Source organism: Amphiura filiformis, chromosome 12, assembly GCF_039555335.1.
Source record: "Amphiura filiformis chromosome 12, Afil_fr2py, whole genome shotgun sequence".
In the NCBI taxonomy this organism is placed as follows: domain Eukaryota; kingdom Metazoa; phylum Echinodermata; class Ophiuroidea; order Amphilepidida; family Amphiuridae; genus Amphiura; species Amphiura filiformis.
The window spans coordinates 34,497,230-34,513,154 of NC_092639.1; the positions used below are offsets into that span (position 1 = coordinate 34,497,230).

The 15,925-nt window shown below is 37.2% G+C and overlaps 1 pseudogene; it reads right to left on the minus strand.

Moving 5' to 3' along the window:
- The window catches only part of LOC140166112 (sodium/glucose cotransporter 4-like), a 62,180-nt pseudogene extending 47,402 nt beyond the window's left edge, over positions 1 to 14,778 (minus strand).
- Positions 14,779 to 15,925: the final 1,147 nt, after the last annotated feature.

Consider the following 15,925-nt stretch of genomic DNA (forward strand, 5'->3'; position numbering starts at 1 on the left):
GCAATAGGTTTAACAATTTTTGAATATTTCACACTGCACTAGTATGTTGACACTGTAACCTCAGCATTGAACCACAGATGTCAAAGAACAGGAATAAAGACTTATGACCTGGATCGTAATTCTATAGAATATTCATATCATGCTGATCACTCGCACCTATAAGATTTATAGTATCTTTGAAGCATGGCATACACAATAGGAGGGCAGTATTCAATATGGGTAAAACCTGCCAAATTTAAAAGCCTTTACCCATTTCGTGCAGCGGCAGCAGCGCCATCCTCTTGTGTCCGCCATACCTCTAAAAGGCTAATTACATTCTTTCTATGACTGCAGACATACACAGGTGATGAGTGCAACCTGCTTGTAGTGCAGGGCGATATATTCAAAATTGTTTTAACCTATTGCTATGGTAGTTAATCCTGTTACATAATCACTTCTATGGCAAATAGGCACTGGTTGCAATAATTCCATTTTGGTGGAGCAGCTTGGTCAGGTTGTTGATGTCCAGGTCAGTACCAAGGAGTGGGAATGGCAGCTTTGCTCCCCGAATTCCCCCTCCCCAGTCAGAACAAAGCAATCACAGAAAACCCACTATTTTGGAAAAAAAATTACCCCAAGTCCTGATGTCAACTCCCCGAACAATTCCTGATACCAACACTGGATTACAAGTACCACAAAGACAATTTATGCCACTTACCGATATTTTTGTGAAAATGTATAGTACAAGTGAGAGACAAGCTATATACAGACGTAATCTTTGTCCTCCAAATCGTTTTTCCAGATATTCTGGCATGGTGAAGATGCCCGCAGCCAAGTAGACCGGAAGAAACACCCATCCTAGAATCTGACACAGGTATATTGCCTAGAAATGGAAAGACAGTTATTATGCGATCAGTGTTAGGAATTATATGAGGTGGGTTTTCTGGTCAAAAGCCCTGTGAAAATCATTGAGGTGACCCATTGATATGTATTCTGCTGGCTTTGCAGAGGGCTGTATTTACCTTTTTGGGGGCCCTGGACCAGGACAAAATTTGAAGACCCCCAAACTACCCGTGAGGTGATATTGAAGCTTTTAAGGTGAGATGCGAAGGGCCCAGCGTGAGCCTTTCTGCGCGGTGTCCAGGGGCCCACTTAAGGGTCCCTTGTTGGAGTCCAGGGGGCATATATATATATATATGCATATATATATATATATGCTGTTGTCATTCAGTACAGAAATGGTGCCAAAATGTGACCTTATACATATTTTTTCAAAATCATTTCCGTCGATGGGCAAAAAAAACCTCCTGTGTCATTTGCCCCTGAACATGTTTAAAGCAAAATCTCTTATGTAACCTGTTGGCAGTTTTGTTTTAAACATATTCAGGGGCCAAAAGCACATAGGAAGTTTTTCCTGCCCAATCCTTTTATATTTGGCATTTTATACCTTGATTTGTGAGTCTGATGTCTAAGAAAGTGTCACCACATTTTAAACCAGTGTAACATTTATAAGGTGTGTCAGAGTAGTCGTGGGCGTTTAACTTCAAAAATCAATTTTAATTGTCTACATTAGGGGATTAATGAAAAGTTGCACCTCGGCGATTTGATAAGGCACAGAATGCAAAACATACACTTTCAAAAATTGCTTAATGTATTGTGGTTCTTGAGATATGTGTCATTTTATGAAAATGTTTTGTTTTGACACTCTTTACATCATAACTCAAGAACCACAAGACCTACAAAAGTGTAACTGTGATATTTGAATTTTTAAAATAACCACAACAACTTTTGCCAGAGGTCATTCAGAGGATGCCATGATTTGACCAAATGGCCTAACATCTTCAAACCAAAATTAATACCTATTGTTGATTGGCGAGTCCGAAAGTGTCACATGATTTTGGACCAAAGTAACATTATTTTCATTTATTTTATTCCATAACACTCCAGCGAGGGCGCTTTAGTGTTGGTGTTGATGTTTTGGGGTTAGGTAGTGTGGATTTTTGGGTAACTTAATTATAGAATTCTGCAGGTTTAGAGTTCAAGCTCTTAATGAGTATAATTCAACCTAAGACGAATTTGTCTCAGATTCAACCACATTTCAAACATGCAAAATGAATGTTTTCTTTGGCGAAGTTCCCACTATATACATGTATCTAAAAGATTCTCACAGTAAAGTCAATTGTTTACAGTGTATTTGTATAATTTTCATGCAATGAAGCGATTAATGAGACAAGAAGATTTGTTTTGAATAGTGGACACAAAAGGATCCTAACTATGTGCCCAGAGTTTGTGTTTCATCATGTTCATTGTAGTTGAAGACTTTCTCGATATTCTTATACAAATACATAATTATTTGTATTTGTATAACTATCATGCAATGAAGCAGTTCATGAGACAAGATAACATAGTGTTCAATGCCTGGGTTCAATGAAAGCAGGTGACAAAGTTTTGAATAGTGGATGTAAGAGTTCTTTTTGCTCAATTCTTTTTGCTTGAGCGGTGGGATTTACAATTTACATTAGTATATGTATATCTGATCTTACCAGTCTATAATATCGAATTGATTAATTCGAATTAAACAATTCATTGAGTGGCCATGGGCAGCGCCATTAGACATGTTACAAGACTACCAAGTGACAGGTGATGGACAATTGAATAGGCACTTTTTTGATAATTTTCATCAAGGTTACTCAAAACTTACCTAGCTAATTTATTATACATCAGGGGTCTCTGTCTTTTTAATATGTTATGAAACTTAATTTTAAAAATATCTACCGACGGAAATAAAAATCCATCGACGGATATAGTCTTGTTATGCTCTCACAAATATAGAAAAAAATCTGAAAAGTCCAAAATTTTGGTCTAAAACATGCCCAAGGTTACTGCTGTCCCATTCAAAAGTACAGGAAGACCACCTACAGCGTTGAGGTCAACTTTCTAGACTTCCTGTCTACTGGCAGTAATGGCTACTATACCCAGTGCTAACATCAATGAATTGTTTAATTCGAATTAATCAATTCGATATTATAGACTGCTTACAGACATAAAGGAACCTGACTATGCGTCCAGAGTTAGTGTTTCATCATGTTCATTATTTGTGAAGGCCTTTGCGATATTCTTATAATAAATAAATAATTAAAAAAATATATTATATAAAAAATATGCATTTTGTAAGACACCTGCATGGTAAAAACAAATGTATTATTTTCAAATTTGATGATAAAATTGTTATTAAATAATAATTAATTTTGTTAGTACTTACATTGAGTTCAAATGCAGCCACAGCAATTCCAGATGCAGCACCTGATCCGGCCAAACCTATGAAATGCTCACTGCCAATATTACTGGCGAAGATTGAAGCACCAACCTGAAAAATAACACAATGGGACATTCCATTTAAAATCCTCACTACCCCTGTAGAAGATATTGGAAATATCTTCCACAGGGGGAGTATATTTTTCAAATGTAATTGCAAGGGTTAATCATTTTGAAACCAATACTCCCCTGTATTATGGCTTTACCTATATTGTCCACAACTGGAGTGAGTATCAGTATTTCAAATGGAAGTTAATACCCAATTGTCTAAAACTAATAGGCCTACTCCCTCTGTGGAAGACTTTAGCTAAATCTTCCACAGGGGTAGTATGGATTTTAAATGGAATGGCACAATGCCAGGCAGGAATTTGTATAAGAGAAGTTGCATAACCAGTAAAGGGGAATGGGCTTTAGAACCATCATTTAGGATTTATGGCCCTATGGAGGCTCTTTAATTATGTTTTAATGGGTCCGTCAGCCAAACTTAAGTACCCTACCCGACTCGGATAAATTTTGCTCTTTTTGGACCTTTCTAATGAGTTATTTGTAAAAAACTACCCACATTTTTACAATTTTTAGGCAATTTCAAAAAACATGGACCCTCATGTCTATGGATTTTTTGCGAAAAGCAAATTACACATATGGGCGGCACAACCCAACAAGGAAGTAATCAATTGTTAGGGGTGAATATTATTGTTAAGGAGAGCAAAGATAAAACAATTCTCAAGGTGTATCATTTATTCCCTCAGTAAGCTTAGTTCAGCAGAGTTTATTGACCCTATCGAATACTACTTCACTCCTCCTCAATTAAATAAAATTCTGCCCTCGGTAACCTACCACAGGGCATGATAATATAATATAAAACAGGTGATAGGTATGAATGATTGTGGAATCGAACTAGAGACCTGTTCCTCTGTCACTTAGAACTTAAACCAACATAACCCTTTCCCCTTTTTTCCTAGTCCTTCAAGAATGACTCTTGGCTGAGGTTAACAACTATATAGCGAGGCGAAGCCGAATGCCTGGCCTTCAGCTACGCCAAGCCCCCGAATCTCACTGCTTGGCTTCGCCAAGCCCCCCGATAGCCAAGGACTAATTTACACAGACTGTTACAAAAAAGATCTACTTACTGGAAACCATATCATGGAGCCACCAGCCAAGAAATAACCTTCTGTATTGCCTCGATTGGATCTGAATAAAGTCTAGAAACATGAAGACAGAAAACAAACAAATATTGTTAGACATAATTCGGCTTTAACTTCTTTCAGAAACATTAATTTCATACAATACATGGGTTTTATATACAAGCTTGTTTTAACTTTGTTATTTTATGCCTAAAAAGGCATAAAAACATTCAAATACTGTAAAATGTCCTGCTTGCTGCACTCACACCATGCACATATTGTTTAAATTTTGGTTTCCCAAAATCTGGCATGTGTAAAGTAATGGCCAGGAATTTTTTAGCCTGTGGGGGGGATATTTCGCACATTTTTTAGGGGTGTTGTTCCCCATTTATGTTTTATATTTCATTTCTGTTATCTTTTCAATGATAATCTAACATGGTCAATGGTCATATCTTATCAGTTTACTTGGACTATGAAACTTATCTTCTTTATTGTGTCAAACACACATATTATTGAATATTTATTTACTTACATAAGTAACACATGCCATACTTGCATATCTATATTTTATGTACATATTAAAATGTAACGCTCTCAATGCAAATGAATAAATAAAGTAAGTTAAATTCAGCTAGCAGAATTAAACCCCAACTTTAACCCTAACTCCAAGGCCAAAAAAAATGTTTGTCTCAAAGCTCATGAGTGGTTTGAAAACAAATGCGAAATGTGATTTTTTAAAAATATTATTATTCCCGACTTGGTATTTTTATGGTATTTTGAGAAAAAAAATTTTTCCTGCTGTGGGGATGAAGGTAGGTGTGTGGAGGGATGCATTTGTAAATACCAGCAAACAAGGACACGCCCATGAGAAATATGTTAGCACCCAGGAGCTGCAGACATAGTAGTCCTGTGTCTCTAATATATGAATCACAATGTGAATATATTACCATTGACCATAGTTCCAGGGTGTAGGGTTAGTACGCAGTTGACTAGTAATCAATAACAGTGGCGTACTGACCTACAAACTGGGGCAAAAGTTTCCTACTGGTTTGAGCAAATAAACTCAAATACCAGGACAAAATAATATTTGAAGATTTACTTAAAATTGTGATTTGTGGGGGTGTGTTGTGGTGTACTGGTGTGTTTTACATAATATTTTAAATACAGACATCCCCGGCAAACATCACCAGAAGAGGAAATCATACAAGTATCTTTCTGCATTTTTATGCATTTCAACTTTTTTCACTTTTATAGATTATCCATAAAATATACAAATATAATGGCCTAAAAAGTTGTTTCAGAAATCCTTTTTATATTATTTATTTGTTATCCAATAATGTTGTCAATTATAACATGCTTGGCGATGTATAATTGTGTATAATTCCGGGTCAAGCATGTAATTATTTCATAACGGTGTACAAAGTCCATTGTTTCACATAATGGTCCAAAGTCCAACAAAGCCCAGCAAACACAAAATGTTTTACAGAAAACATTTAGCATATTGGATTAATATGAAAGGGTATAAAACTTTTTCACAATTTTTCACAACCCAAAACATTCTAACATAATGTTATTTCAGTGTTGACAAACTATTTTGCAAAAATGTTTGCCAAGAACAATAACATTTTGACATTTTAAAATGTTGTTTTTGTTATAACCCAACATTTAAATGTTATTGAAGGGGTATTTTGTGATTCTAGCATTAAATAGTATGTTTGAGCACTGCACTGCCTTATGACAGTAACCCTTACTTTTAACAATCAAACCGGCAATCAAAGCAACAAATTTGACCTAAAGTTTCAGAACATGAATTTTTGTACCCAAAGTTTCAAAGGTTTAATATTCTATGAATGCACAAACATAATATCATAAATAACTAGCTGTGTTGTGACAGATGAGGTTTGAGGTCCTAGTGATGGGTTGTAGAATTTGGCTTGATCAGGTCACAAATTGACTGCTCAGTGCCAGAAGTAGGTAAGTGCAATAGCTGCCCTGTGAACATTTGGCAATTTACACACAGTATATTGTACTCTTCAACACATGGCAGCTACACATGGCAGCTATTGTACTTACCCACTTCTGCCGGCACTGAGCAGTCTAAAAGTACTATTGTGTGCATCCCAGCTCCCAGCATGTAATTTATCTCATGTGAGCAAGGTCCAATATCTTCTTATATAAAAGTTTAAGTTTAGTCAAAGTCCATTCCAACATATTAAATCAATGGGAATTTGGTATTTGTACAATACTTATATCTTATTACTGCCCATTTATAGGAGTATCACTGTAATTACCCTGATAATAAGACCCTTTTAAGTATGTATATATATATATCTATAATTTACTAAATAAATGAGCTCTTTATTTCTGGCAATTGCATTTCACTGTGTTTTCACGTATAGTCTTCTAGCCCAGGATTCTATTTCTAAAGTTTGTTCGGCTTATAATAATGCGGAAAAAATAAGACCCACACCGTGTATTGATATAGAATGGTGTGCACGCTGTTGGGCGTAATGCTTACGCTAGTTGTGCGTTGCATTATACGTGACTGGCAAACTCTTATGTGAATTTAGGCGAACATGAGTTGGGACTTTATTCACACGCGCAGTAACAAAAGCCGCACCATTTTCACCTTATTAACAAACTTCAGCCCTGGATAGTGACACAATTATTAAATATTTATATGTGCAGTACATATCAAATGGGTGTACTGCACACATCCCATTTGAATATGTTGGACATATAAATATTTAATAATTGTAAAATCTTTTAAGCACAGTGCAATCAACTAAAGAGAAAAATAACTACCCATCTGGATGTGTTTCAGAAAGTATTCCTTCAATTGAAAATATTTTTTTTTTTTTTTCATCAGCACACTCATAGCATCAAAGATACCGATTTCATACCTGCAGTTAACTTCACGCTTGAATAAGCACATTAAAAAATGAAAGACTTCATCATAAATTCAAAAGTTACAAAAAGTTAATAATGAGTATTTCGGCCACGTTGTCGGATAACGTCACTGTACACTGTGAGCCTAACAATAAGGTGCCTTTCCTGTCCTTGGATATTCCACAAAATTAGCCCATAAGCTATGTGCATGTGAACCCGGCATGTGAAGTGAAACAAAAAGGTAGTCTTGCCAAGTAAAAGGATGCTCATTTTCTCTCCATTCACTTGCCATTACTCATGCATCAGAACACCTGTGAGATTAGAACCACTGGGTATGAATAGGCTATGTGTCTGTAGATGATTGATGCGTATAAAATAGTTTCAATTGAAGAAATGCTTTTTGAAACAAATCGAAAGGGATAGTTATTTTTGTTTTACTCTTTATGCTTTCATCTCATCATGAGCACGTATGCCACCAAAGTTGACAGTTTTTTCACCTTATAAAAAATGACAGCATCAAAATATTAGTAATTTTTCCCAAAAAATGAGTCACGAAAGTTACATGGCAAATTGTACAAATCACTTGATACGGTACTGTAGCAATAATGTTAAATATGAGACTGGTACTGTTTCACCGACAAACTATTTGAAACTGCCACCATATTTGTGTCTCCCACATTGCATTGCGGTGACCTCGAACACGCTCAGAGGTCAACCATCTGTGTCGGAATCGGATTTAGAATAGCGCTATTGGTCGCCACTATTAACAGCCAAGATAACGGATAAGTGACAACAAAAAAGGTTGGCCTTTTTATTTCCATGTGCATTTAGGGGGCTATCATTTTCTTTGAAAGGGGGTCCTAAATATAGGGGGTCATAAATTTTTGGGAAGAAAAATAGGGGGGGGGGGGCATAAAAGTTTTGCTATACATAAATTATTGCTATACAAATAAAACTGTCACAATTTTGCTATGCAAAATTCTGACACTAAATTATGCCCTGGCTATTAACAGGCCCATAAAAATTGATAGGTTACTTTATTTAGCAGTGTGGATGCAGGTGATACTATGAATGAATTATAATAATTAATAAATTATAATTAAGTTCCACAGGTGCTATATCAGTCAGCATTTATTGCATAGGTGCTCTGTATTTAAGCCAAACAATAGACTCTATTATTTTAACAAACTGTGCAAAATTTCGCACTATATTTAGCAATTGATTTTTTTAGCAAATTTGATCAATTCAAGGAAATGAGTAATAGAAATTCACCTGCAAAAACACATTTCATACTACTGTTGTATAACTGTGGAGTATTTTACATAAAACAGTAGTGAACTCAAGTTGCTCGGTCAAGTTGCACAGAAGGTCAGTCAGGCGTGCTACATATTATATATCTATGCATTTTGTATGCTATTTCTTGTGTAAATAATACCAAAATCCAAATAAAATTGTTGTAATATTGCAATTACTCTCTTTTTAGCCACTTAAATCTTCATAACATAAACAAGTTAATATTTGGACTGGACTGCAACAGAAACAATAATTTTCAATGATTTATGCTTGGATGATTTATGCAGTTTTTCTTCAATACAGAGAACCATTTATCTGAAGTGGGTGAAAATAAAAATTGGACTATATTCCTGATGCCCTATTGTATAATTTGTTTAATATCAGCATCGGTTCATATCATTTTGTGACCTGTCACATACATGTAACCCAGAGACCATATCACATGATATTTTTGGCAGTAACAGTCCTGACTGAAGCACTCTTGAAGCACATGATATAAACACCACTGTGATATAAATTAACAATACTGATGAAAGCAATAAATTGACTCCCCTACATGTAGGCCTATAGCCATGCTCAGACGTAGGGTATTTAACTCAAGTAAAGGGTATTTACCTCGAGTAAAGTGCTCAGTCGGGGTAAACTCGTGATAAATGTCGAGTTTGTGCCCGTCTGGACAGTAGTCGGGGCAGCTTATCCCGACCTTAACCCGACTGATTTACCTCTGAAAAAAGTCAGAGGTAAATCCTTAACCCGACCGGAGCAGTCGAGGTTGATGCCTGTGTGGATCGCACTAGAGGTAACAGTCGAGGTAAACATCTGCAGATTTGACCTCACTACAAATTAACCATCGGCGTTCATTCAGTTCTTGCTCTAAACTGCTTTACATGAATCAAGGCGTGCGTTTTTTTCTTCGCTAAAGAGTGTAGGCCTATGACCCTGCAAATACATGTTATACAAAACTTTTTAATAGCATTTAAATGTTGGGTTATATAAAGATCATGATGAATACGTTTTTAAAACATTATATTTGGGCAAACATTTTGGTAAAATATTTTGTCAACAGTTAAATCAAATTCTTTTAGAATGTTTTGCATCACGTTTTCCATTTTCCGTTGCAAATTTTACTCGAATGAAATTGGTTTACAATCGGACTGCATATTTACTTTTAGAACATGCGCGCTACTTCCGGAAATTATCCCTGGGTACAAAATGGTCGTGGTAAATTCACGTCAGCCAGTCGTGTTAAAAGGTCGGGGTAAGCTACTTATGGACAATCAGTCGAGTTAGCGAAAATATTTGTGGTATTTTATCACGGGTTGTAAAAATTTTAACTCGAGTAAATTCGGGTCTGAACGTGCCTTATATCAATCATTCGGGAGAGGGGAGATCCAGGAGTGCTGGAGTGATTTCTTGGCAATTTTAATTTTGCCACTCAGAAGGTTGGCGACTTTGGGCTCCCCCGGGGGCTCCCCCAGATTGACCAATATATTCATATTTGCCATAAAAAAAAATTGGAAGGAGCGAAGCAAGCTGGAAAATTTGTGTGAGCGCCGCACCCTTTCAAAAAAATGGATCCACCCACCGCTGTGCATATTCATTCACACATCCATTTCTTTCACACAAACCCAATTCTCATCAATCAATGAACAGAATTATTCTGATACCAAACGACAGTCCACAAAGTGAAAGCAAAATGATAGTAGGCCTGTTTAATTGCTCCTGGTAATTGCTATAACAGATGACCTTGGGGATTGAAGCTCATTGCCAAAGCTATTGATAGCATGCAGAAGCAATTAAACTATACTAGTTCTATGAATATAAATAATAATAATATATATGTAAATTATGCCACGTGCGTGCTTGTAATGAAGAGTATTTAATCATTATTTTTCCGATTTCCCAGCTTTCACTGGCTCATAAAAATACTAAAATAGTACATTACCCGGCAGTGGCTCATAGTCATCCTGTTGGGAGGGCACCAACCATTATTTGGGGGTGCACCAGATCTGATGGGGGGGGGGGGGTGGGAGCAAGCCATTTTTCTGCAATTTCCTTTTAGATTTTCTAAATTTCCAAGCAATTGGGGGGTGCATGTGCCCCCATGCCCCTATGCCACTGTTACCCGGCTTTCTACAAAAGGCCGCTGCTGATTGCATCGTCAAATTTCAAATAAATTATTCTTATCATTTTGTTCCCCACATTCCACCTCACCCCCTCCCCCTCCAATAAATAACGAAGGGGGAAGAGTAAGATTACATAGGAAATCTGTTCAGATGGGGAAAAAACAAAATCTTCTGAATCTGAGGGAGAAATGTCCCTCAGACTCCCTCCCTGCCACAGAATGACCACCATGAAATATATTAGAGTGCTCCCCTCCCCCGGGTCCCCTCCTCCGCCCATCTCTTCAGGCTGGAAAATGAGCAAAATTTCCCTCTAAATTCCCAAATTTCCCTGGATTTCACACATTTTCCATGCCTGCATCCCCTTAATATTCAAACCCCTGCAAATTCCAATTGTAGTATCCGAAGTGGAACACAGAAGGAAGCCATATTTTCACTATTTCAGGCAATAAACGAGACCCCTGAGTGATTGTTTTACAGGCTGTATCAAAAAATGATTAGTACCCATCAATTTTGATGTTTATTGAAAAGCCTGCCTCTTCCAAATGCAACACATTGGATACTCTTGAAATATCCAGAATGTATCTAGTTAAATGACTTGTTATACAATCTACAAATTATTTGGATCTTATGTTGAATTTTGATGTGTCAGACTGGTCGACTATCAATGAAAACTGATGGGTACGGGTACCAATCATTTTGATACAGCCTGTACTGGGGTGAAGGGATAGGGCCCATAGCAGACATATATATCTCTATTACATTGCACATTCCATATTGCCTAAACAGCAAAGTTCAATGTTAAAACCTGTAGGATGATTTTGTGGCTTTTATACTTTTAATAGCAGTACATAGGTTGCTATAAGTATACTGTAAAACTGGGTGAATATGGACAGGGGTGCATGAACAGGGACAAAAAAGTTTTTTCACATCAATTATAACAATTTCTGCTGAACCACCTGATGATTTGCTTTTCCAACTATTACAACAATTGAACATGCGATTATTTCCGCTTGAATGCTTGAATGGATTGTATGAAAAAACTCTAGTCCAAGGTTGCTCAGACTGATATTCTCCAAATTTTTTGGACTTTCGATATATCAGGTCTGACGAGATCTATACACGTGCATGAAAATTCAGGGTTTTTGGCGCCAACACTACCAGTACTGCACTTGATATTGTCTATGACTTTATCGTTCAATATAAATCTACAAATTTATGTAAAATCCTAAAGTATAATATTCTAAACTGCATTCCGCATATTATTTGGCACATTTTTGGCATAACCCAAAACCTAACACTTATCTTAACCTTAACCTAAAATAACCCTTTCCCTAACACTGTAACCCTAATGGTAACCCTACCCTTATCCCAGACCCTAATCCTAAGATAAAATGCCCTAAATCCTAACTTGAAGCCTTTTTGGACTACAAAAGATCCTTCAGTCTAAGGGGCTATTCCCATCATTGCATTTATGTGTACCGGTACTATAGGGTGATTGGGATGCCCCCCAAAAAAAAACTGAAGTTTTAATATTACAGGACACATTTTCATTTTGTGTATTTTATTGCAAAAAACACAATTATATCACTTTTGAATGAATTAAGTTTAGAGGTTGCTACCCAGCTATTATTCTCCCCTATTTAAATCCATTGTATACAACTACAATGTGGTTTTGGTATCAATTTTTTGCTGCCATGAGCATGAAAGCCCTACCTGCTATAGCTGCCCTATAGACATTTGACCATTTCTGCATACTATATTGTACACAAATGACATCTGGCAGCTATAGCAGGTAGGGCTTTATTGCACTATAAAACCCTTGGTATGTTGAAAAGGAATGTTGGCATTTTACATGCTTTCTTGATTTTTTTTACAAAGGTTAAAATACCCAAAGTCAAGACCTATTGTACATTTTGAAAATTATCAAAAGAGAAAATCTCTACAATAGTAGAAGCAACTCGGTTCATTAACGAAACTACTTTTTAACACCAAATCACAACTGGCACCAACATAGCGGATTTAATAATAGTTGATTGCACACCCGGGAGCCACATCATAAATTTTTGATGGGTATATATATGTTCCCCTGAATTTTGAAGTTGTGGGTCTTTTGGAGCTGATGGCGTACTAGTAAAAGGGGGTCTTTTGGAGCTACGAACATATAAAAGGAGATCATTTGGAGCTTTGAACAGTCAAAAACAGTCAAAACAGGGGGCTTTCCAGGGGAGCATACCAGTATGGTCATTTGTTAAGTGCAACCCCCCCCCCGAGTTGCACAACTCATTTTGGGCTATATAAGTTACTATTTAAAAAACAACAAACTTGGATGAAAAAATTCAACAACCTGAAATAATTCATAAATAAAAGTCCAAGTAAAGTATTTTATAGACCACATAATTAATTTTTTGGTTCTCATCCCCTCCAGTCTCAATTTCTGGGATTAGTGGGACTATTTTTATTAAAGATTTTTCATAACTTAAGGTTTATACTTTGGGTGATTTAGAAAATATCTTTAAACACATTGATCATGCATGCCTAAATACAATTCTAAGACAAGAGTGGTAAATGCTGCAAAAGAGCTGCAAACTTAATACTTATGTAATAATTTAATTTACCACCTTCATATCGTGTCAACCTTGAAACTCTGTCTTTGCATCAATTCAAAACAACTTTTTTAGACAAGCAAAGTGAATATCTATCAGGGGAGTTAAAATCAATCAATTTTGTGCAAAATTGCTGCAGGCGCAAAAAGTGGAAATTTTCATAATTTGGGGGTTTTACTGGGGGAAACGGGGGGGGGGGGGGGGGTTTTTTTTTCTGGGCCTTTCCCCAACCACCTGGCACTGACACTTGTTCCATGGTGTGGTCCAAGCTGGTAGTTCAGTATGGGCGTTGACCGGGGGTCACTCCCATTGTGGCCTGTACACCATCCGCGATAATGAAAACGCGCGTAAAAGGGTCAAGTTTTTTATGGGTAGGCACGATCGCTGCGTCGCGTTTAGGGTGTCAAAAACATGAAAAATTGGAAAAAAGGGTAGCAAAATTGCAATTTCTAAATATGCGGAAATGAAATTTAGGGTATGAAGTTTGATGTTAGGAATGAAATCCTTGTTTAGGGTATCGTTTTAGCCAAGGGTTAAATCCATGTTTAGGGTGCTTTTCAAAAGTTGATTATCGCGGATGGTGTACAGGCCACAATGGGAGTGACCCCCTGGGGGCGTTGATGGGGTTAGACCCCACATCACATTCCACAAATAAGTGAAAAATTACCTCCAACCCACTCAAATGAAACTCCATTTCACCCCAGAAAATTTTCCCTCTTTCAAATGTTTGACCATCCCAATTGCAATTCAGTGACAATTTGACAGACACCCACTCCCATGCATGATTATAGGCCACACCTGCATTGCAGAGCTTTTATACGGAGGCTTTTATTTGGGGGCTACTGTTAGTAGGGGGGCTACTGTTAGTAGTAGGTCTACTACTAGTGACTATAGTTGCAGATGACTGTGTGGGGTCACTGGGGTGTGTGTAGAGGGTGTGTAGGCCTGCGCTCATAAAACCCTTGACCCCGCCGACACCATTTTGGTTATAATGATAAATTATGTGACATCGAGGCCTAGTTGTAGTAGTGTATCGATATGAAGCTATATGAATACACAGATCCTGATGAATATGAGTATGGTTTAAAATGAGTGACTTACCGCCAGTCCCACTCCAATAACGAAGACAAAATACAGAGCTAAAATCACGAAATCCCATGCCTCCATTTCTGCATCAGCTGGAGGTGATTCCGTAGTCATAGGATTCATTGTTGTAGTCGCCATTGCTGCAGCATAAATTGAATAACATCAACAGGCTATAAGAACATCAAGATTATTTTCGATCTAGTGTAAACACCCGGAGTAAACACAGAGTTGTAAACCAGTATGGGTGTAAACAGAAATACAAGCACTGTAATGTATTTGGCACATATATATAAAGTACACAGTGGAATTTTCCACTGACTACTTGCTGGCACCAAACCAAATATTATTGGTGTTTTCCCGGGGATGTTTTAAAACACCAATCCACCGTGGCGCCCTGCAGTGGCGCCCGATAGGGCACCACGGCACCGAAGTCATCCATCGAAGGATCTACCATCGAAAGTAGGGGGCGGGTGCATGCATACTGTCCCAGGTGGGCGTGTCGTGTTATGTTTTGATTTGCAGTCAGTGCCATTTAAAAAAATCCCTTTAAAAATGGATGTACCGGCAAAAGATGAATTACAATGAGTAAACTCAGATTTATTTTAAAATAAATAAATAGGCCTATATGGTTATGAAGGTTATGGAGTGGGGTCAAACATCTTGAGTAAAGTATCGATTTGATGCGATTTTCTCAAAATCGGTCACTTTCAAGTTCCCAAATTCTGAATCATAGGCGTAGATCCCCCCAATATTTTTCGAGGGGGGATGGTCCATACAATCATCCCCCAATGTTGACACCTGAATATGGGTTTCTGACCAAATCAACCTCATATTTGTCCATTTTATCCCCAAAAGCGCAAAAATAAATATATGGTAAAAAATAATTTTTAAGTGTACATGTAGGGGCCTGAAGGTTATGGAGTGGGGTCAAACATTTTGAGTAAAGTATCGATTTGATGCGATTTTCTCAAAATCGGTCACTTTCAAGTTCCCAAATTCTGAATCATAGGCGTAGATCCCCCCAATATTTTTCGAGGGGGGATGGTCCATACAATCATCCCCCAATGTTGACACCTGAATATGGGTTTCTGACCAAATTAACCTCATATTTGTCCATTTTATCCCCAAAAGCGCAAAAATAAATATATGGTAAAAAATAATTTTTAAGTGTACCGGTACATGTAGGGGCCTGAAGGTTATGGAGTGGGGTCAAACATTTTAATATGGGTTTCTGACCAAATTAACCTCATATTTGTCCATTTTATCCCCAAAAGCGCAAATTTTTGCACGGTTCGCGCGCATTTGTTCAACTTTTGCACCATATTTAATCAATTTAGATTCAAAATAGCAAAGTTTTTCACGCGCTTCGCGCGCATTTGTACCATAAACTTATTCTGTCGCCAAAAGGTGCTACATTCACTATACTTCAAGATTTTTTTCCAACCCCATTCCCCCCCCATGTCAACAAAAAGAAATATACGCCACTCTGAATTTCGGAAGCAAATTCGTT